The 25083-nt window shown below is 45.5% G+C and overlaps 1 long non-coding RNA gene across 1 annotated transcript in view; it reads left to right on the forward strand.

Annotated features, from left to right (window-relative positions):
- The first annotated feature begins 5040 nt into the window (after window positions 1-5040).
- The window catches only part of LOC142767102 (uncharacterized), a 212542-nt gene continuing 192499 nt past the window's right edge, over window positions 5041-25083 (forward strand). Inside the window, exon 1 of the long non-coding RNA XR_012884752.1 lies at window positions 5041-5083. This is a non-coding gene — a long non-coding RNA (uncharacterized LOC142767102). The remainder of the gene's footprint in view (window positions 5084-25083) is intronic.

Consider the following 25083-nt stretch of genomic DNA (forward strand, 5'->3'; position numbering starts at 1 on the left):
TTAATTCCCGGGCGAACGCTTTCTTCCGGCCGTCGAACGTGTGCTCCACCTCCACTTGCCGCTGCGGCTTGATGGCACTGCACGAGTAGTTAATGGAATGCTGGCGCTGAATAATTCATTTGTAGGGTTTAACGTTCAAAAACCACCATATGATTATAAGAGACGCCGTAGTGTAGGACTCCGGAAATTTCGACCACCTGGGGTTTTTAATTTGCACCCAAAACTGAGCATATAGGCCTACAATATTTCCTCCTCCATCGGAAATGCAGCCGCCGCAGCCGGAATTTTGATCCCACGACCTGCGGGTCAGCAGGCGAGTACCTTAGCCACTAGACCACCGCGGCGGGGTCTAGTGCTGAACGGCCGCGCGTATTAGAATGATCCCGAATTCATGTTTTCAAGCGAGCGCAGTGATGCAGGGAGGATGAAAAGTAACTTGAACATAGCGGCGCGCTTTTTTCACCGGCTCTTTCAGGCCGTGCTACCATTTAAATATATGCGTTTGAGTTTTATGGCATTTGTGTTTTAATTTTTTTTTCAAGATTCTGAAACCCCCTTATTTGCATGCCACAGTGTATATTGCTGCTGTGCACCACTCTGCATATCTGACGAAAAAAACACAGATCGTCTTTTATTTTTCATTTGTCATTTGTTATAAAAAACTCGCTGGTCCTGTTACGGATTCACCTGAGACGACTTCTTTGTTTGTTTGTTTGTTTGTTTGTTTGTTTGTAGCCTAGAATCTATGGCACATACCTACCTTTGGGGAGTGGCCAAAAAAATATAGAGTAGACAATAACTGCACTATTGCTTACAAAAAATGACAAGTAAAAGATCTGGAAGGAAGATATAAAAAAACAAAGATTCAGAGAGTGAGAAAAAATAAAAGAACCCCAATATAATAAATCTACCTTGATTTTGGGAGCTGGTTAGACAGCTGAGTGTGCCAAACCCGAATGATTTTGGATATATGTCTCATATTTATTGACATTTTGAAAATTACTTCCCGACTCCTTTTTTAAGTATATGTTAAAGGGGACCTTATGTTGAAGTTCGTTAAATGTCTGAAATAAAACTGCGCACCGCATCAAATAGACCTCTTGGCGACTTCTCAAAACGAAGGCACGAAAATTTAGAACAGACTTTTTGTTATATTTTAATTATACTTCACAAACAAAATTGCTAGAAGTCTTGTACTAACTACTGCGTAAATACGACATGAGACAAAATAATATTCAATAGTTACAAATTCTTCGCAGAACGCACAAAAAGGGGGGAGCGTCAGACCAGCTCTGTGTTGTTATGAAGCGCGCCGTTGACGAAGTTACGAAGGGCGCCACTAAACTCGCCGCTTACAAGGACACCAGCCACGCTGACAGCAAAAGGGCTCGAAGCAATGGAATGTCTTCTCTCGCACGCATACGTTGGCTTCTCTCTGACGCATAGGTCAACTGCTGGCGACGTGCCGCTTGGCTTTTTTGATGGCACCGGGAGGACCTTTTTCGTCACCAACGTCCAACCAGAAACGCCGCTGGCCGTGATGTCAGAATCCTGAAATGGGAATCCGCCACTGGGTGGCGTCATGATTATGAAATCCGGAGCCGCTGCACGTGGTTGCACCCAAGGACGAGTGATGTTGCCATGCATTGCGTAAGACTCGCTATACTGGAAAGCGTCGATTGCTTCATCGGGCTCGTGGGCTGAGGGGGCTTGCTTTGCGTTGCTTAAGACAAACCGACGCCGCCGCTTGATGACGTCGTTGAGTTGATCGGGTCAGGCGGGCTCAATCGCTGGCCATAACACTGATTGCCTTTGCAGAGACATTGACGTTCAGTGTGGACTCCCAGCCGTAACAGGGTAAAGACAAATTTAATGGTGAACACGGCACCGGAATCTGAAGATAATAACTTCACATTTTTTCGAAGAACTTCACTAAAATTTTCATGGAAGTTTGAGGCGAACGAAAGGCAAAACTATTGTCGTTTTTCCGATTCAATGCAATAAATATTTCCTACTTCTTTCCGGAATATTTCTGCGCTGTACATAATTTTCTTACTGCCTCAAGGATTGGAGACAAAGCTAGCTTTGTGCCCCTCGGCTGGTTCAGCACTGCCCTCATGATCGCCTTATTTCAACCAAGCAAATATGTTATAGGATGCCGCAAAGTTGTGTGACATTCCGATACGACGCCAACATTTAGGATATGTGACGTCATATGATGATGGTTTTATGTAATGATAATTCATTGCATCGCTCGTGTTCATGCCGCTGACGTAAGAAGGAGCCGGACGCCACCACCGATCATTTTTTCTTTTTGATGAGACATTTAAAGTTATCGCCTTAATGCACTGTACTGCTCTAGCTCCGTGAAATTGAAGCTTCCGTTGGTGTTCTGGGGAGCGTGCTTGTAGTAATCAGGCAGAACAATTGGTCTCCTAATAAATCTTCGTACTACGCTGTAATATGCATCGTTCATTTACAACCCCAGTATTTTATAGAATATGAGTAGTGGTGGCTGAAGACTCCCCGTCACGTTTGGCAACACGGCAATTAAGATCACTCTAGCAACAGCTCTAGCAACAGATCACATGCTGCATTTCTCGTGCTTGTAATGATAGCTCAAGTTGAGAGTCGGCACTACACTTTACACTTTAACAGCGCCTGTTAAAAACACAGGAAAGGATCGCCAAAATCGCGCCACTTATGAAGGTGTTCTTGTCTATTTTACGAGGATTTCATTGTTGAAGCTCTCAAAATGGTGAAATCGCCTGCCAAAGTTCCTCATTTTTTGACACTTTCTTTTTATCGGTGGCAGCACATGTCAGGCTTTGCGAAGAGAATAGATGATTACTTATATCCTTCGAAGCAGGCTAGTAACATTTCGTGCTATTTAGAGCATGAACTCTAGGCTTCCGGATAATGTGCTGCGCCACTAGAGAGTAGCAATCATTGGGGAACATAAGGCACACAAGCTTCATTATTAGCGCCTGGGAAAGGCTTCTCTCAAAAATCAATTTTCAGTTAATGAAAAAAGGAACTCTCAGCCTAGCGAATGCCATGGTGAAAAAACGATCTTCCGCGGATTACTTTATTGATCTATCAGGTATCAGCCTAGCTAGCGGACGACGCATCAGCAGCTCAACCAGGTAGTGGCGAACTACTCACGCCTTTGAAATGAGCTGATTTCCCAGAATAGCAAGTGCTTCTCGATTATCATTTCGAAGTTTTCATTACTGTTTGGAAAATGCGATAGCAGCCGAAAACTTCGCCGTATAGCAGCTTCGAATGCAGCCGTGTATTCGTTTGCGTGAGAGACGACGCGGCGGCGTCTCTACTCCAGTTGCGGCTCCTGGCGGCAAAACGCCGCACTAGCACTCACGGCCGTCTTCCATGGAAATCCGCTCCTTCGCTCGGAACTGAACAAAATAGAGGAGGCGTTGGTAGAACACATGCAGAATCTTAACAATTCTGCTGGCCTCATAGATAATACGTTTTTCTCTGGTCCTGCTTTTTTTGAAAAGTGTAAACAAGCGAGCGAAAAGGTGAGCCCTGCAACACAGATTGTGCCATTTGAGCCAAATTGCAAAAGATGATTGGAATAATTTATTGATATTTGGGGTTTAACGTCCCAAAACCACTATATGATTATGAGAGACGCCGTAGTGGAGGGCTCCGGAAATTTAGACCACCTGGGGTTCTTTAACGTGCACCCAAATCTGAGCACACGGGCCTACAACATTTCCGCCTCCATCGGAAATGCAGCCGCCGCCGCCGGGATTTGAACCCGCGCCCTGCGGGTCAGCAGCCGAGTACCTTAGCCACTAGACCACCGCGGCGGGGCATGATTGGAATAATAAAAGTTTTGTTACGTGCACAGTTAATTTTTCTTACACTCAATTGCCTGGGCATTTTGTTACAATATATTTTCATAATGAATGTCATCAATGCCACTTTCGTCGTTCCTTTTGCACACATTTCACATACGTGTGAAGTATAATAAGGCAGTTTACAATGGTAGCCTTCTCATATTTTCTAGCACAAGGAAGCAAAGTTAAAAACTTCATCCTGAGGTGAGCGAAGTGAAAAAGTGGCACAATACTTATGCTACTTGTATTTTTACGTCGGCATGCATAAAATTCAGTATGTATTTGCTTTCAGACGTCAAAATGGGATACTCAAAAAATAGATTTCTCATTCTAAACAGCAGCAAAGATTGTAACAAATTTTTTTGTGTAGAGAACTTATTTTGAGGAAAATCCATATTGCTGAAGCCTTCTTCGGACGTTTCTTTGTTCCGCAAAACTATTACAGCAATCTTCTTCTATCGGAATAGTTATCAATTTTTTCAAGGCGTGCAATTTTGAATGGACATTTACAATACCAAATATTAAAGAAAAATATCTGATGATGGGGCGTGAATTCTGTACGAATATAGGGAAGAGCAAGTCTTAATGCATCAAATGAAAATGAAAAAGATGTGGATAAATACAATGACAATCCCGGGATTCTAATTATTAATTAGCATTTTTCGTTTTTGTAAGGTAAATTATTAAAGTGGGCATGCTTAGCAGATTGCAAAGCGAGTAATGCTTAATGAGGAAGATTATTAAGTTTTCGTACCTTACCAGACGACGAAAACAATTACTTCATCAATATGAATGCCACAATGGAATGTTGTCAGTGAAAAACATATGCTCAGTAGGTAGTCGATACTTTACGGCATCAATTACTGTATGAGTTAATAATAGCCAAGTAAATTAACTATACTCATACTTGTGATCCCTAGTCAAGGCCACTTTCGGTGGAAATGTTTGCAGTTTTTTCTATCAAGTCAGTGAACAGGATGATGTCAAAAATATGGTCATTACTGTGAACAATGATAATCGTAAGTTCATAAATTGAAGAGGTCGGGCTCATCATAGTTAGCGCAATGAAATGCTCAATAAAGAGTGAGTCATATGACATCGAACAAAGGGAGGCCTAACGCATTAGGTACATTAGCTGCCAACAAGAACACACTTCTGTAATATATTAAGAATACTTCAGTATTTTAAAATATCAGCTTGGCCACGAAGAATTCTCAGTGAGTAAGAATTCTTTTATATTTTGTAAGCGGCTATGAAAGAACAACGTTTACTAAAAGCAACATGACAACCTTGAGAACTATCTTTCCTTGAGGACACATTGGTTCAGAAATGCAATTGAAACGAACGAGGTCTTAACAGAAGTGTAACAGACAAGGTTGACGCTTTCCCCTTTAGGCGTATACTCTTTTCTTCATCTGTCCATATTTTGAAGTCACTGTGTCATCTAAAAAAAAAGCACAGACTACCTAATCCACTTTTTTATTGCGTTCTTGGAAATTCAACGGTAAATTTGAGAAGCAACAGAAGTAATTATGATGTGCCAGCAGGATTTAGCATGATGTAGCAGAGGGCATATATGTAACTCACAAAGGATGAAGTGCATACTGAGGTTTAAGTTTGAAAAATTGTGCATGAAAGCAAAAATAAAAGTAGTTCCCTATATAGAAGGAAGGAAGGAAAGTAGGAGGAAAAGAAGGACAGGGAGGAAAACCAGGTTATAGGTAGCCGATTCGCTACACTGCGCATGCGAGGGGAACGGGAGAGATGAAAGATGGGGAGAGAGGGAAGAGAGATAACAAAGAACAGTCGGCAGCACACGCGCGCACACTCAGTCATAGTCCAGTCTTGTGTTTCGCGGTGTTTGACATTGCTGTTACAGCCGCTTCTTCAAGTCCGTGTTGCGTAGGAATTTCAACAGAGCTTTTTGTCGCCGTCTGTTGCAATGTATTCTCTCGGGCACTTGAAAAAATAGTGTCCACAGACATTTGTCTGTTGTCGATGCGCACAAGAACGGACGCCAGTGATTGTCTCAGGGTATCATACAACGGACAGATTCACAGGATATGGTGTATTGTCTCTTCGCAACGACAGGCATCACAGAGAGCGTTGTCGGCCATTCCTATCACAAATGAATAAGAGTTTGTGAATTCCATTCCTAGCCACAAGCGATGAACAAGGGCGGCTTCTCTTTGTACGAGCCCAGTAGGCAAGCGGAGAGCCATCAAAGAGGACAGGTGGTGTTGACAATTCGTCTCGTTGCTTGGTGGACACCATAGAATGATGAAAAACCGGCATGGTTGTCTGTTTCACTTAATTATACCAAATGTTTTCTCATCAGCATAGCCATCTTTTTAGCAACGTCGTCGGTCGCTGCCTGATAGCGTACTGGCTAACGGGAGGACAAGTAACCCATGGACATGAATAGACGGTGTCGCGACAGCTATACGGCGTTTATATTAACAGCAGCTCTAGTAAGGGCTCTTCGTTGTTAGTGACGAACCGAGACCAAACTCTGCAAAAAAAAAAGACAGAGTCGCAACGCGCCCCGCAAAACGACACTTGCTTGGGGTAGTCAAATTAAACACATTGCCAGGACATCGTCACTGCTGCATTGTGACGCTATTGTAGGTCTCGCACACCAAGGACCGTCGAAAGCTTTGCAGTGAACCCCAGACGATTACACACGCTGCACGGATACCAAAATTGATTCCCGACAATCTACCATTGCAACTATACTGAGGCTCCTTGGAAACGCCCGTATTTTATTGACTAGGCGGTGACCTTTGTGACGGGGCCCGTCAACGCATTACTCTTCTTTGAGTGAGGGTGCCCATCAGCGTGGTATAGTCGGGACTAAAATGACGGGGCCTATCAGCGCAGTACTATCGTTCAAGTGAGAGGGCCCATCACCATAGTGAAATCGTCACAGTGACGGGGCAAGTCATAATGGCGATTCAGCTAAGGGGAGGGACCCGTCAGTGTAGTGTACTCGTACAGTGACGGGGCCTGTCAGCGTAATATTATCGTTAAAGTGAGGAAATATTCTTTCAAGTAATGTTGCCTATTTTACGGGCAGAATCCTATACTAGAGCGATAAGAGGAGTCACTGGCCAGTGAGAACCTAGACGATCAGCTGAGTCGAGGTTGTCGTTGACGAACCCGGCTCGCTGAGTGGCCGCTGCCTCAGAGCATCGGTATTAGATCGCCACACCACAAAATTCACTGAAATACTGAGAGTGTAGCAACTTTTAACCGCCACCATAAAAAGAGCGTGAACAGACACTATATACCGCAGCGAGGAAATTAATACAGATCGGTAAGGATGAAGTTATGTGGCGCGTTTTACCACCATACCCTATAGTGACGAGCCTCGACTAGTGCTGCTAGATTCTCATCTCACTAATTTGATTGAATATGTTTTTGTTTTCCTTTTCTTCACAGCTGCGTGAAATCACTGCGTTCAAGCTTCCTACTGCTACCTTTCCTCATTTTGGGTACATCGACACTGCTAGACGAACACTCATTTTCGCGTACCCAATTCAGTGACTCGGTCACACCTTGTGGTTTAACCTAGTCCGTTGCCGCATCGGGCCGTACTTGCAAATTAAAGCATCCAAACAACCGGTCCCTTCCATGACTTTAGCGCCCTCGCAATTTATTCGCTGAGAATGATACAGAACACGCTTGGCTCCCGCAGGACTAGCCTCGTCTAAGAACAGTAAGACCGCTGCAGAGATATCACTACTGTGAGAGTTTTTACTTTACCATAAAGAACTTGAATGTATATCTATGTTTGCTTAGCAATAACACATATTCACGAGACGAAAGCAACGTAAAAATACCTATGTTTGAAGGAGCCGATTCGATCACAAAAATAATTAGTCTGTATCTGCGATTTTACGTGCACATGAAGTAGGCCCGACATCAGAGCCACATGTATTGTATTCATATGTATTCTGGTTCTGGGTGGTCACTGTAGTCACGATTACACTTCGCTGATGGCCTTCTTCACTCTTACGATAATACTGAGTTGGTGGTCCCAGTCACTATAGTCACTGGCTTTTAGCTAACTCCTCATCTGCCCTTTCCCGCTTATTGACGCTGAAGACTCTGGTGGCAATGCATTGGCGCGCAGCGTTGTTGAATTGATTTTTTAGTCATTATAGCCTTGTGGCATCTTTCGGACTCATGTTTATGTTGCTACTGGCGCTTTATGTAATTGCGCGTCTTCGTCACACGATTTGTCGAAGGCGACGCTGATAAGGCGAGCGACTTTCACGAAGACTCAGAAAAATGGCCTAGCTAAGCAACGTCGATGCCTTTCCAGCAATTAGGTTGAATGAATGTGTGCTTTGAACACCGATTTTAGAACGGGGTTCTGACAAGTCTGCAACTGGGTTTGACAAAATATATTTTTCTTTGTCATTCAATTCGGCATGAAACATCTTTTAAAATCCAGGAGAGTCATTTCGTGCTTCACCAGAGTGAAGATACTCGTGTGGGGGGGTGGGAAAGGGTGTGGATGTGTTTAAAAAGAAGCCACGTAGAGTAACATGTACAGAGCCATGTAGAAGAATATACACAGTTGTACCTTATTGACAAGTTCTATACACTCCTGCCAGTGGATATAAACGTCTCTAAATGGACTCTTGAATTCAAGCTGTATGTGGTACATACGCGAAAGCCCCCTTTCAGCAATTTAGAACTTTAATTGCTAACTGCTGATAACCGGTTCAACTGCCGGGATCAGCACCACATGTACATCGTGCTTACCTCCCTACCGGTTCCTTACTTTCTTTATAATCACGCAACATATTTTCCTTCTTCAGTCTTACAATGATTCACAGCACCCTTCCCCCGCTCTGTAATACCCGTGTGTTCAATGTGCCTCTCCCTCTTCTTCGTTAGGGTGGATCAGAAGGTATATGAAGCGTAGACACATCCTAGCACAAAAGAAATCCGTTCTCTTCTATGAGCTTTGAGGAAGGCATGGCCGCTGTTCGGCATAAGGACTCAACACAGCCCTTGTTAACGAATTTTTCATCGCAAGCCTCCATCTTCTCATTACTACTGTATTTTCTACAGTAAATCTACGGGATAGTAATGATAAGTACACTTTCCTACAGGAGTAGAGTTGCGCATGGGTTCAACATTAATTTAAACGGCTATGTAGTGATGCCACTTGTCGCGAGTGCAAGAGACAAATACAATGCAGTGTTCCAGCGTGGGTGACGTTTCACACACCTACTCGCACGCACTGCGCAAGAATAAACGTTTGCAGTGAACCGGTATATTGCTATAGGTTCTAACGAATAGTGTCCACGAACAAAATGACGCGGTGAACGAAAACTTTAAAGAAGAGGTTCGCCTTCACAAATTTCATATGCATACTGCCATCGAACAGCTCAAAAGTTCACTTTTCTGTCCAGCAATTTGCAAAGAAAAGCGGTAGACGTACTTTCAACGTGCACACGACGTTTCTTCCTTTCCTGACTGGAGGGCAATAAAAATTGTCTTGAAGGGAAATCGAGGGAAATGCACGTATGTATGATCAGCCATCACAATAAATTTTTGGTTGCCGATGCATGCTGATCGGAGTTTGTTGAAAGAATACTATTGAACGTTTGGTCACGCTGGCAACCTCTGGCAAATTGTCAATTGTCGTTAACCCCCATTCGTAAGTACTTGACTTTCAAAAAGGGGGCACAGAAAATTATCTAAGCCCTCACTTTAGTTGTCCACACTAACGGCACATTCTGTGCAGTACACATTCTCTTTTGGAATGCTATAGGGACCCAAAGCTAAAGATAGCGGAGCGATAACAACGCTGTGCTGTAACCCTGCGGGCAAGCTCAGGGAAATTGATTATCATTGAGGCAGAAGGCGCAGGCGGTTCATTGTGTTTTACAGCAACAGTTGCATGTGTGGTACGCCCTCCAGAGTCGGAGCAGAGAGTTTGGACGCCGAGTCGTCAACCCAGTTTGCTGGAGCAAGACGGTCACTCTACGACGTTGCTTTGCCGATATGGTACAAGCGACCATATCGGAAGCAGCAGCGAGGTCTAAAGTATTATTCTGTGTCACAAAGTGCAAGATAAGCGATCGTCTTGTAAAACTATTGGTTACCTGACAATTCGTACTAGAGAAAAATAAAACAAGCACGGATCACCACACTTAGAAGAATAACGTGAGTTAGAGCTATACTTCGCCTTTCTTTTTGGCTACATTCACTTGTATTTAATCGCTTCGACTACCTGAATCTGTACATGACACGGCGCGTCCATGCAACGACTGCAATAATGATAGTGCTCACTGTCTCTTTGCATTGCAAAAATCCAGTTTCGGTAGTGAGTCTAAACAACTTTGTGTTTTCATTTCTTGCATTTGTGAGACGTAGTTGGTGTTCTTGGATGTTCGCTTCTGCATAAGTCTTACCGCAGTTAACGTTGCGTTGTTGGTTGATTTCAACTAAACTGCGCAAATTGTCACAGGTTCGCCACCTGCATGTCACGCATAAGAAAGGCTGCATCATCGCACTGCAAGAAACTCCTGTGCACTTTCTGCAATTTTCGACACTGCCAGGGCTGTTTTGTTCTATTTTTGTCACTTGATTAAATAGGCATTTATTCGAGCCACTTAATCTAGCATGCATTTCATTACACTTCGCGTTGTGCCGTTTTTTCTTTCACACGCGCTGCATGTATGCGTGTTACACTCCGTAGAGTGCTTCCAGCATACGTTTACGTGCGTGCTAGTTGCGCGAACTTGTCGCTTACCCGATATCACATCGTGCCTTGAATTATGTCTCTCTCAAACTCAATGGCACTTGCTCAGCAGGATTCATACAGCTGTATAGTTCATATTATCATAAATTCGGAGTGCAAAAACGACACGAGTATCGAGGAAAAAAACAAGGTTAGCAAGTAGCGAGGGTTGCTTGCTTCGAAGCGGTTAAAGCAAAGCTAGCAGCTTCGGAGCTGAGTCAGCGGGCGATGCTCCAGTGGTACGGAGGACATGACTAAACTTATCAGATTTTTTGCGCTATGACCGTCTCATCTTTTTTTGTTTTTGCATGCCGATAAAGTGCGTTCACGACAGTACCCGTCTGCTACTGGCAGCATGCACATGGAAACAACAATCAGGTTTTTCATTTTTCATTGCCCACAACGTTCAACATTGATCACTTGCGTGGCTTCATTTCGCAGTCCATATACTCCATTGCAGTAGCCGTGACAACCACGGCCTTAATACTATAAGAACTAGCAGTAACCCAGATTACACCCCACCAGTAATGATAGAAGAAGTCAGGAAAGCTTTGGAGAGCATGCAAAGGGGAAAAGCTGCTGGTGAGGATCAGGTAACATCAGATCTGCTGAAAGATGGAGGACAGATTGTGTTAGAAAAACTAGCCACCCTGTTTACGAGGTGTCTCCTGACGGGAAGAGTACCAGAGTCTTGGAAGAACGCTAACATCATCTTAATACATAAGAAAGGAGATGACAAGGACTTGAAGAATTACAGGCCGATCAGCTTGCTCTCTGTAGTATACAAGCTATTTAAAAGGTAATTGCTAACAGAGTAAAGAAAACATTAGAATTCAATCAACCAAAGGAACAAGCAGGATTTCGAACAGGCTACTCAACAATTGACCACATTCATACTATCAATCAGGTAATAGAGAAATGCTCAGAGTATAACCAACCCCTATACATAGCCTTCATAGATTACGAGAAAGCGTTTGATTCAGTAGAAATATCAGCCGTCACGCAAACACTGCGGAATCAGGGCATAGATGAAGTATATATAAACATTCTGGAAGAAATCTACAGGGGATCAACTGCTACCATAGTGCTTCATAAAGAAAGCAACAGAATACCAATCAAGAAGGGTGTAAGGCAGGGGGACACAATTTCCCCAATGCTATTTACCGCGTGCTTACAGGAGGTTTTCAGAAGCCTAGAATGGGAACAGTTAGGGATAAGAGTCAATGGAGAATACCTTAGTAACCTGCGCTTCGCCGATGACATTGCATTGCTGAGTAACTCGGGAGACGAATTGCAACTCATGATTACGGAGCTAGACAAGGAGAGCAGAAAGGTGGGTCTTAAAATTAATCTGCAGAAAACGAAAGTAATGTACAACAACCTCGGCAAGGAGCAGCGCTTCGAGATAGGTAATAGTGCACTTGAAGTTGTAAAAGACTATGTCTACTTAGGGCAGGTAATAACCGCAGAGCCGAACCACGAGACTGAAGTAACTAGAAGAATAAGAATGGGGTGGAGCACATTTGGCAAGCACTCTCAAATTATGACAGGTAGTTTGCCACTATCCCTCAAGAGGAAGGTATATAACAGCTGTATCTTGCCGGTACTTAGCTACGGAGCAGAAACCTGGAGACTTACAAAGAGGGTTCAGCTTAAATTGAGGACGACGCAGCGAGCAATGGAAAGAAAAATGGTAGGTGTAACCTTAAGAGACAAGAAGAGAGCAGAGTGGATTAGGAAACAAACGGGGGTTAAGGATATCATAGCTGAAATCAAGAAGAAGAAATGGACATGGGCAGGGCATGTAGCACGTAGACAGGATAACCGCTGGTCATTAAGGGTAACTGACTGGATTCCCAGAGAAGGGAAGCGGGTTAGGGGGAGACAGAAGGTTAGGTGGGCAGATGGGATTAAGAAGTTTGCGGGTATAAATTGGCAGCAGCAAGCACAGGACCGGGTTAACTGGCGGAACATGGGAGAGGCCTTTTTCCTGCAGTGGACGTAGTCAGGCTGATGATGATGATGATGAAGATGATACTCCATTGACTGTAATTAACGTATGACAGAAGGAAGCTAACGTCGCCCTGATGGATTGAGATGTGGGTATTAACCTCCCAAAACCACTATAATTATGAGAGACACTGTAGTAGAGGGCTCCTGAAAAGTTGACCACCAAGAGTTTTTTAACGTACGCCCAAATCTGAGCACACGCATCTACACCATATCCACCTTTATTCCAAATGCAGCCGCCGCCACCGGGATTCGATCCCGCAACCTGCGGGTCAGCAGCCGAGAACCTTAGCCACTAGACCACCGTGGCGGGCCACGTAAGCGTGATGAACAAACTTTTCTCATTTCGTTACGCTCGCTTTTTGAAGCACCTATCCAGCCGGTATTTTTCTTAAGCGGCGCGAGGTGCTTCAAAAAAAGGGCTATAGCCCTTCACGTTCCACGTGGACAGAAGTGAGCGGCAGCACGGTGCAAAAAAAAAGAAAACACGCGCGTGTATGTCCAATTTCCATTTTACTACCAGAGATGGTGCTGCCTGTTCAGAATCGCAGTGCCACCAAGCGTTGTTATCGTTTCTATTAGGAAACGGTCCTTAAGTGAATGCACGAGTGCTGCCGATGCTCGTATTGCGTCATGTAGTGCACCCCATATACACTAAAGTGTGCTTTCTATCACTAAAATTGACCGAGTGAACTAATAAAACTAAGAGCACAAATGAAGCAAGAATCAACAATAACAATTTTCAGAGAACAACGCATGTAAGCTTAGTGCATCAGTTAAACCAAACCCATTTAGGGCAAAGCAAGAATGAAACACGTAAACTGAAAACGCAACATACATCACAACGTATCTGCGTGAGAATGCATGCTGGCTTTTGCCATCGAGAGATCTTAGTATGCAATAAGGGACACTGTTAAATCAACTTTTAAATCAAGCTGCACACGAGACAGAGATACAAGAGCTCTACAATGATGTTATATTTTTCAATGGTTTATATAGTCTGGTTGGCCAATACCTGCCGGCAGTAGGTGCTCTACATTCAGATATGTTGTGCACAACTGTCAATACGACGTATTTTCGACCACTTCGGCCAGGTATCAAGACGATAAACAAAGCGCACACTCGATGCGTACTTTCGACGTGAACACGGACGCTGAAACGCTCGATTATCGCTCATGGCGTTCATGATGGGATGGACAGAAAGTAGTCGGCCCGGTGCAAGCGCGTTGTGGGCCCGCGCCGACTACTTGCGCGTAAAGTTCGCTTTGCCGCGTGATTAGGAGCATTTTACGTCACATTCCACCGCATGACATCGCTCGCCGATTAGCCGAGCGTGCAGCTCCGCAGCCTGAAGGTAGCATATATATATATATATATATATATATATATATATATATATATATATATATATATATATATATATATATATATATATATATATATATATATATATATATATATATATATATATATATATATATATATATATATATATATATATATATGTATATATATATATATATATATATATATATATTATTTTAACGAGCGCAGTGGGCATGAAACTCGAGTATAGAGAAGGAAGACTCTTGCTGTGATCGCAGGCTTGCGTTCAGTTAGCCCTTGCGCTAAATAAAGCTTTCGTTCGCCGAGTCAACTCCAGCTGGTTCAACACCCCGTTTCAAGTGGTGGAAGTGCTGGGATACATCTGGTCCTCACCCTGGAACTTCGCAGCCGCACACTCCAACCACCTTCTGCAATGACTTATCCGGGACCGTCTCAGGCCGCCACTCCAGGTCTCGCACCCATACCTGTCTTCTGCGCTAGCGCTCTCCGGCAGCGTGAACCCCCATATTTGGTGGCACAGAGGACCAAGGTGTGGACAACCGGATTGCCGAGTATGAACTGGTGAGCGCGTGCAATAAGTGGAACGCAGCCGATAAGCTCACAAATGTGAGTTTTTACCTGACCGACGTGGCGAAACTATGGTACAGGAATCATCAAAGTTATTTAAGTACCTGGTCGCAATTGGCATTGCAAAAACCCTTTCGGAAGTCTTTGTACGTCCTGCTGTTCGCCGCCTTCGTGCTGAACAGCGCTTGCGTGGCAGAGTACAGAGAACAGATGAGACTTTCACGGGCTACATCGAAGATGTGCTCTTCCTCTGCCAGCTCGTCAACCTGACTCTGGATCAGGGAGGCAAGATAAAAAACATCATGAAAGGAATCGACGACGGTGCATTCCAAATGCTTGCTGCGAAGTGTTCCCAGACGGTCGCTGAGGTGATTCAGCTTTGCCAAAGTTATGATGAGCTGCGTAGGCAACGTGCTTCCACACGTTGCGCTGCTCAAGACACCGCGTACCTCTCATCCCTCGACTATCGCCATGACACTGCCAACCACTCTGCTTTAATGCCACTCATTAAGCAATTCATACGCGAGGAGGTCGCCCGGCAGCTATCTATATTCACCAGAACTACCGAGCCGATGGCACTGTTATCGCCTTCGCTTCGCCAGGTCATTAAATCGCAAGTTGCCGAAGCGTAGCAGCCAGCTCAGGCTCCACCATCTGTTACCGCACCACTAACATATGCAGCCGCTGTTGCTCGGCCGCGCGCCCCATCGTCTCCGGCTATCTACGAAGCAACTCGCCACGTTTATTCGTCGACGCCACCTGCCTGCCCGTTGACTGTACCGTCTCCGGCTTTATACGAAACAACTCGGAACGTTTATATGAAGCCGCCGCCTGCACAACCGTTTCCGGTACCTTATTCAGCGACAAGTGCCCCTACCGTCAGCCAATGGCGCACTCCGGATAATCGGCCAATATGTTTTTCATGTGGCATCCCAGGCCACATAGCTCGTCACTGCCGTCGTCGCAGCTTCCCTTCTCATGACATTGCAGGGGCCTCACACTACATGCCCACTCAGCAGCGATATCCCGTTTCTGCCGATCCATCTCTAGACGTACGTACCGGTCACCGCCCATCCGGGTGAAGCCGTTCGCCTTCTCCTCGTCGCAGATCTATTTCTCCAATGTTACGTCTCAACAGCCCACCGCGAGGGGAAAACTGACGGGCGCAGTTCCGGAGACAAGAACAGCGTTGGCAGCGAAAATTTCAAGACCTAACTGCTGTCCCGAACGAAATCGAACTCTATATTGATGGCATTAAGGTGCACGGCCTTGTTGACACTGAAGCTGCCGTATCTGTAATTAGCGAGAAACTGTGCCGAAACTTGAAGAAAGTGACCACGCAACTTACCGACCTATCTTTGCAGACTGCTACGTTCCATCATATTCAGCCTTCAGCTTTGTGCACTGCACGAGTCGTCATTGAAGGTGCAATGTACGTCGTCACATTTGTAGTTTTATTCCGTTCTTCGCATGACGTTATCCATGGATTGGACTTTCTTTCGTCAAATTCTGCTTTGGTCGACTGTGCTCGTTCCGAACTCGCATTATCTGTGCCGTGCTATGACCCCGACGATGGCGCTTCGTGTAGAGTGTTTGCTGCTTCTGACGTTGACATTGCGCCTTTCTGAGCTGTTGTTGTCTCGATGTCGTGTGCCTCCCCTCCGAAATCGCCTGTGTTATTTATGCCATCGGTTCCATCTGCGTGCCGTCAAAATATCATGCTTACCTTTGCCGTCATCGTTTTTCGCAACGGTTACGCTGCCATTTATGTGTGCAATCCCTCGGACAGCCCGTCATCTCTACTACTCGGACAGCCCGTCATCTCTACTACGTGGAGAATGCCTGGGAAGCTACGAACCTTACGAGTGCATTCTTCCGGCTACTATACCCGATTCTACGGTTTCGCTCCCAATTTGTGCTGTCACTCTTACCAACACGCCTAATGATGTTCTCGACGTAATCTCGGATGCCATCAATCCTGAGCTCGCACCAACTCAGCGCGAAGAGATTATAAATCTTCTACTCTGCTTCCCCTCTTCATTCGATCGTATCGAGTCAGGCTTAGGCTGAACCTCTGCTGTCGTTCACCGCATTGACACCGGTCAACAAGCCCCGCTAAGACAGCGTTCGTACCGTGTGTCATTTGCTGAACGCCGTGTCATGAACGAACAAGTAGACGACATGTTGAAACGTGGCATCATGGAGCCCTCCAACCGTCCCTGGGCTTCACCGGTTGTTCTCGTCAAGAAAAAAGACGGATTCATCCGGTTCTTCGTTGACTACCGCCGACTCAACAAGATAACGCGCAAAGACGTATACCTACTGCCGCGCATCAATGATGCTCTGGACTGCCTCCAAGGTGTAGATTTCTTTTCTTCATTAGATTTACGCTCCGGCTACTGGCAGGTGCCCATGGCAGAGGGTGACCGTCCAAAGACAGCCTTTGTAACTCCTGATGGACTATATGAATTCGCCGTTATGCCCTTTGGCCTGTGCAATGCGCCTGCCACTTTCGAAAGGATGATGAATACCATCTTGCGAGGTCTGAAATGGAAAACGTGCCTCTGTTATTTGGACGACATTGTGGTATTTTCAAGCGACTTTGCGACCCACCTCAGCCGCCTCGAGCAAGTTCTTACGTGCCTTTCCGCCCGGCCGCGGTGGTCTAGTGGCTAAGGTACTCGGCTGCTGACCCGCAGGGCGCGGGTTTGAATCCCGGCTGCGGCGGCTGCATTTCCGATGGAGGCGGAAATGTTGTAGGCCCGTGTGCTCAGATTTGGGTGCACGTTAAAGAGCCCCAGGTGGTCAAAATTTCCGGAGCCCTCCACTACGGCGTTTCTCATAATCATATCCTGGTTTTTTATTTATTTATTTATTTTCAGATTTACTGCCAGCCTTTAAAAAAGGCCTTTGGCAGGAGCGGGCAGAACAAATAAAAGAATACGAGAACATACGCAAATACGTCCACAAAACAACCGCAACAATGAGCGGGAACAAAATAAAAACAAAAAATATACAATTACGCAATCAACAAAGTGACAGCAGGTGCTTTTAACAACTTGTTTGGTACCAAGCCAGACCTACACTGATAAAAACTATTAATCATATACAAGACATGACTGGACAGAGCAGGAGAAATCTGGACCGAGGTGCACCGCTAAACAAAACAGAGCTACAATGTGACACACGCAACATCAACAACAAAAAAAGAAAAAAAACATCAGAACAACATTATTGTTTCACAATCACATATCAGTTTGCAGAAGTCGCGATACTAGGAAAGCGGAGTGACGACCAAGATACCGAAAAAATTACAGATAATCTGACAATGCTTTAGCAATAGAATATAGTGTAGTACAATCAATTACATTGGATGGAAGTCGATTCCATTCACGCGTTGTCCTCGGAAAAAAGGAGTTTTTGTATGTGTCTGTTTTACAGCTAAAATCCTTTATCTTTTTCGTGTGGTGTGATCGCGTCGAGCGCTTACCAACCAGGTCGATAAAATTACTCTTGTCTATTGCCAGCTTATCATGATAAAGGGAGTACAAAAACTTGAGCCGTTCAAGCTGACGTCTCTTTTGCAATGTATCCAGCTCTGATTCTTCCAAGATTGAAGTTACAGATACTTGCCAGCGATAGCAATTATGAACAAACCTGATGCCCTTCCTTTGAACGAGTTCTAGTTTATCAATGTTGTTTTTTGTGTACGGATCCCATATAACTGATGCATATTCGAGGGAGGGCCTAATGAAAGTTTTGTAAGCCAGTAACTTTATTTCCTTGGTTGATTTTCGCAATGACCTTCGAAGGTATCCAAGTTTACGCATGGCTTTATTTGTAATATACGAAATATGTTCATTCCATCTAAGGTCCGAGGTAATAATTACGCCTAAATATTTGTACCTTTCTACAACGGAAAGAGTGTGATTATCTATGGAATATGGAAAGCTTAGGGGATGCTGTTTACGCGTTATTGACATGGCTACCGTTTTAGCCTTGTTAACACTCATTTGCCACGTTGAACACCAAGTTTGTATTTTCGCTAAAGAAGAATTCAAAAGAACTTGGTCGCAGCGGCTTTGAACTTCATGATAGAGGATGCAGTCATCTGCGAATAGTCTAATTTTTACTGGTATATCCTGTACTATGTCATTAATGAACACAAGAAAGAAAAGTGGCCCAAGCACCGAACCTTGAGGTATACCGGATATCACTGTCTCTGCTGGAGAGCACGTACCGTCAATTGTTACACATTGTCGTCTTAAATTTAAGTAATTTTTTATCCATGACAGAAGTGTATCGTTCTTCAGTATGGGTTGAAGTTTTAAGAGCAGCTTTTGGTGCGACACGCGATCGTACGCTTTTTCAAAATCTAGAAAAATATTATCTGTTTGACCTTGCCTGTCAAGGGTTTTGGCGAGTTCATGTACTGTTTCTAATAGTTGTGTTACGGTAGATAGACCTTTTCGGAAGCCGTGTTGCCTGGGATCAATAAGTTTGTTTTCTTCTAGAAATGTTGATAAGTGCTTGAACATAATATGTTCCAATATTTTTGCACTTGTACACAAGAGGGTGATAGGTCTATATGAAGTAACCAAATGTGGAGTGTTTGATTTAGGTATAGGCGTAATTTTACCGTATTTCCAGTCTTCTGGGATCTTAGATTGGGATAAGGATTTGTTAAATATAAGATGCAGATAATGTGAGCTCCATTCAGCGTACCTCACCAAGAAGTGGTTATCAATACAGTCTATTCCGGGTGTTTTTTTTACGATCAATTTGAAGCAAAAGAGAAAGGACACCTTCCTGGGATATCGAAATGTTGCTTATTGGGGGAATGTTCTCGAACTGGTTGACTGAAGGTGTAATTGTGTCATATTTCGTGAATACTGAACAGAAGAAGTCGTTAAAAGACGTTGCAATGGTGAGTCGGTCAGTGACGGTTTCCCCGTTAACTACAATGTTAGAAATTGACTTCTTATTTGGGGAAAAATAGCGCCAAAATTTTTCAGAAGACGAGAGAAGAAAATTTTTCATAGTTACTTTGTGGTGAAATTCTTTAGCCTTTTTAATGCTTTCTTGAAGGCGTTTGCGCATTGACACAAGTTTTTCACTGTTAGCTAGTGATGGAGACTTGCGATGCTGTTTTCTTAATTTTTTTGTCTTTCGTCCCATACGCACTATTTCTCTTGTAATCCATGGATTAACCCTATGGCTGAAAATTTCTCTGAAGGGCACAAATTGTTCAATGCACGACAAAACAAGTGATTTAAAAAAGTGCCACAAGTCTTCGACAGAGCAATCATTTGACTCGTAAAGGGAACAGAATGTTGGAAACGACATGTCTAGAGCGTCAATAATGTCCACATCTTGAGCACGTGAAAAAACTGGAACCGACCGTCGGTATTTCTCTGTTTTGATGATACGATTTCCAGGGATCGACAAGAAAACCATTTTATGATCTGAAATTCCTTCCATTACTTGTACATCAACCGTTAAACCCCACAAATCGAATCGAATCGTGCCTTTCCACGGCGGGACTTCATTTTAACTTGAACAAATGCCACTTCGGCGCTCGCAATCTTGTAATTCTCGGCCATGTAGTTTCTAAGGACAGCATTCTCCCGGACCCTTCGAAACTTAATGGAGTCGCGGCGTTCCCAAAGCCAACCACCATCAAAGAGTCTCGAAGTTTCATCGGCTTATGTTCTTACTTCCGGCGCTACGTCCGCAGTTTCGCCTCCATTATCGCCCCTTTGACCAATCTTCTTGCTGGAAGTTCTGATTTGTCAGCGTGGTCGCAGGCGTGTGATGATGCATTTCAGGAACTCCGACAACTCCTCACCACGCCTACCATACTCCGACATTTCGATCCACCTGCTCCAACGGAGCTTCATACAGACGCTAGTGGTGTCGGGCTAGGGGCCATACTGGCCCAACGCAAGGATGGCATTGACGAGTACGTCATTGCCTCTGCCAGCCGCACCCTCCGTAAAGCCGAGAAGAATTACAGTGTAACTGAAAAGAAGTGCCGTGCCATTATTTGGGCAATCAGAAAATTTCGGCCTTATTTATATGAACGTCCGTTTGATATTGTAACCGACCACCATGCGCTTTGCTGGTTATCTTCACTAAAAGATCCTAATGGTCGGCTCGCTCGTTGGGCATTGTGGTTACAGGAGTTCGATATCCGTGTTATCTACCGTCTGGCCGGAAGCATTCCGACGCCGATGCCCTGTCACGTTCGCCATTGGCTTCAGAGCCTGTCGGCTCGCCTATCTCTCCCAGTGCTGCCTTGGCCATCAGCATTTCGGACATGCCTTCCGAGCAACGCAAAGATGCTTGGATTTCTTCTCTTTTGGACTTGCTCTCAAACCGGACGCCCGCTCCAGTTTCCAGGACGCTTTGCCGTCAAGCAGGACACTTCGATGATCCGCAATGTGGCCACGCTGGTGTGTTAAAAACATACCCTCGCTTGCAGTTGCGGTACTACTGGCGCGATATGTACCGTTTCATTCGCCGTTACGTAAGGTCTTGCCTTACGTGCCAGCGATGCAAAATGCCCACTAAGCATGCCACAGGTCGCTTGCAGCCGTTGCCATGTCCTGCACGAGCTTTCGATTGTGTCGGAATCGACCTTCACGGTCCGCTTCCCTATACTTCGAGTACCAACTGCTGGGTCATTGTCACTATCGACCACCTAACACGGTACGCTGAAACAGCTGCGTTACCTTCTGCTACCGCAAAAGACGTTGCATGTTTTATACTGCAAAACCTGGTTTTAAGGCATGGAGCACTTGGAGAGTTACTAAGCGACCGCGGCCGCGTTTTTCTCTCCGATGCCATCAAAGCGTTGTTGAGCGAGTGTCGCATCATACACCGTACTACCACAGCCCATCATCCGCAAACTAATATGATGACGGAGCGTTTTAATCGTACACTTGGGGATACGCTGGCCAAGTACGCTTCATCCGACCAGTCAAATTAGGATAGCCTACTGCCTTTTGTGACATATGCTTACAACACTGCAACGCAAAGCACCACTAGATTTTCGCCTTTCTTGCTTCTTTATGGACGCGAGCTATCATCAACAATGTATACTATTCTTCCTTATAGACCGGACCCTTCAAAGATCACTACAGTTTCTCGAGCAGCAGCACACGCTGAAGAATGTCGGAAGCTTGCTCGTGCGTTCACGTCACATGACCAGACGCTCCAAAAACATCGCCACGACGCGTCAACCACGCCCATGAGCTTTGCTCCGACCTCACTGGTGTGGTTATGGATTCCTTCTACTCCTCCAGGACTCTCCCACAAGCTTTCGTCCAGGTACCATGGCCCTTATCGAGTCGTACTCCAAACATCCCCTGTCAACTACCTGGTCGAGCCGCTAAATGCATCTCCGGACAAGCGCCATCGGGGACAAGAAATCGTACACATCTCTAGACTCAAGCCATACCATGACCCTTCTGTGTACACCTGTCCTTAAATCGCCAGGATGGCTCCTTCATCACCCGGGGGTGATTGTAACGAGGGCAGTGGGCATGGAGCTCGAGTATAGGAATGGAAGAAAACTTGCTGTGATCGCAGGCTTTCTTTCAGTTAGCCCTTGCGCTAAATAAAGCTTTCGTTCGCCGAGTCAACTCCTGCTGGTCCGACACCCCGTTTCAAATAAAGAACGGAGATAGTCAAAACTGTTATTCGAGACCAGGTAGGAGCTAAGGCTTATCTATCGAAATCAGCGACAGTCCGGGCCGAGCGTCTCATGCTTAGCACTGACAATGTGTTTGCCGAGACTGCATTGCATGGCCCACTACATTCATCATTACATATTTCCCCCTCGCTGAAGGTGGCGCCAAGTACGTGTTCTTAGGTGTTGTGAGGACAAGTCGTTCGGGATATGGTTTGAGGCGATCCACATGTACGATTTCGCGGCCTCAGCGACGCAGGTCCACAGTGGCCGTGAGGGGTTCGATGAGGTAGTTAACAGCGGAAGTTTGTTTTCACGCGATAAGGTCCATGGTACTTACTGACAAACTTTGTAGAGGTACCAGGGGCAGCACTGGGGGGGCACCCACAGCCAAACGAAAGAGTTGGGCGAAAATTGGTAGTTGGACCGGCCATCGTCGTGACGAAATTTCTGTAGCCCTTGTTCTTTTGTTGTAAGGGTGCGAGCTAATTGCCGCCATTCTTCCGCATACTACGCAGCTTCGGAAACTGGTGTGCCTTCAGATGAGTCGGGTCGGTAGGGGACGATGGTGTCGATTGGAGATGATGGTTCTCGACCATAAAGTAAAAAGAAGGAAGAAAAGCCTGTCATCGCTTGAGGTGCCGTGTTGTAAGCGTACATTACGCAGGGAAGGATAAGATCCCAGTTGGTATGGTCGGAGGCGACATACATAGAAAGCATGTCGCCAAGAGTACGGTTGAAACGCTCGGTGAAGCCATTTGTTTGTGGACGATATGTGGTAGTACAGCGGTGAATGACATGGCAATCTGCTAGAAATTCTTGAATAACATCCGCGAGAAATACGCGGCCTCGGTCGCTCAAAAGTTCACGTGGAGCGCCGTGACGCAGAACAAAACGTTTCAACAGGAAAGACGCAACGTCACGTGCCGTCGCGGCTGGTAGAGCGGCCATTTCTGCATATCTCGTGAGATGGTCAATCGCTACATAATCCAGCGATTCCCAGCTGATGTATATGGTAAAAGACCATAAAGGTCTATTCCAACCCGGTCTAAACGTCGCACTGGGCACGGTAACGGCTGTATTGGTGTAGTAGGATGGCTAGGATCCTGCTTGCAGCGTTGGCACTCTGTGCAAGATCGAATGTACTTTTGAACGAATGTGTACATGCCGCGCCAATACAAGCGAAAACGTAGCCTGGCGTAGGTTTTAAACGAACCGGCGTGCGCACACAGCGGATCGGTATGGAAACCAGCACATATGCTGGCACGGAGATGCCTGGGTATGACGAGTAGCCATTTTCGACCGTCAGGGTGGTAGTTGCGGCAATAAAGTATTTCATCACGGATGGCGAAGTGAGAGACTTGTCGGTGTAGCGCTCGAGATGGTGGGTGGGCGAGCGTATCAGATAGGTAATCCATCAGAGACGCAATACACGAATCTTTGCGCTGCTCCGCAGCCATGTTGATGGGTCCTGATAGTGGAAGGAAGTTGTCTTGGATGGAGACACTCGCAATATCAGTAGAAACAGGCGAACGCGAAAGAGCGTCGGGATCGGCGTGCTTCTGGTTTGAGCAATAAATGACGCGGATGTCGTACTCTTGGAGCCGTAAAGCCCATCGTGCCAAGCGTCCTGAAGGATCTTTGAGGGAGGATAACCAGCAGAGCGCGTGGTGGTCCGTAACAACATCGAAAGGGCGGCCGTCAGACAAGGCCGAAATTTTGTAATGGCCCAGATAATCGCTAGGCATTCTTTCTCAGTTACCGAATAATTTGCTTCTGTTCTTGTAAGAGTGAAGCTCACGTACGCAACAACGTATTCTTGGTAACTAGGCTTTCGTTGGGCGAGTACTGCGCCAAGACCGACGCCACTAGCTTCTGTGTAGATTTCTGTGGGGGCGCTTGAATCGAAATGACGCAGTATGGGTGGTGTTGTAAGCAGTTCACGGAGCTTCGCAAAGGCACGGTCGCAGGCTGGAGACCACGCAGATAGATTGCGGTCTCCCTGAAGTAGGTCTGTCAGAGGGGCCATGATCGAGGCAAAATCCCGGACGAAGGAGGCGGAAGTATGAGCAAAGCCGAATGAAACTACGCAGCTGCCTGAGAGACACGGGCCTCGGGAACTCGCGAACAGTACGTAGCTTAGCGGGGTCAGAAAGAACGCCACCCTTCGACACGACGTGTCCGAGAATGATCAGCTTGCGCGCTCCAAAGTGACACTTCTTCAAGTTGAGTTGGAGGCCTGCTGCAGAGAGGCAGCGTAAAACCTGTTCCAAGCGACGAAGGTGCGTGGGAAAATCGGGCGAGAATACCACTACATCGTCTAAGTAGCACAAACACGTGTTCCATTTGAGGCCTCGTAGGATAGTGTCCATCATGCGCTCAAATGTTGCCGGCGCATTGCATAGGCCGAATGGCATCACGTTAATTTTGTACAAGCGTTCTGATGTAACAAAGGCAGTTTTTGGCCAATCATCCGGATTTATGGGCACTTGTCAGTACCCAGATCGTAGATCAAGGGAGGAAAAGAACTCTACGCCTTGTTAAGAGTTGAGGGCGTCATCGAATTGAGGCAAAGGATAAACATCCTTTCGTGTTATTTTGTTTGGCGACGATAATCTACGCAAAAGCGTATCTTGCCATCCTTCTTTTTAACTAAAACAACTGGCGACGCCCAAGGACTGTTTGATAGTTGAACAATGCCTTGCTTTAGCACGTCACCTACTTGTTCATCGATAACACGGCTTTCAGTCGCCGAAACACGGTATGGTCGCTGCCGTAGTGGTGGCTGCTTACCTGTGTCGATTTGGTGGCATACGGTAGATGTTCGACCTAAAGTA

The sequence above is a fragment of the Rhipicephalus microplus genome, chromosome 7 (assembly GCF_043290135.1).
Source record: "Rhipicephalus microplus isolate Deutch F79 chromosome 7, USDA_Rmic, whole genome shotgun sequence".
Classification (NCBI taxonomy): Eukaryota; Metazoa; Arthropoda; class Arachnida; order Ixodida; family Ixodidae; genus Rhipicephalus; species Rhipicephalus microplus.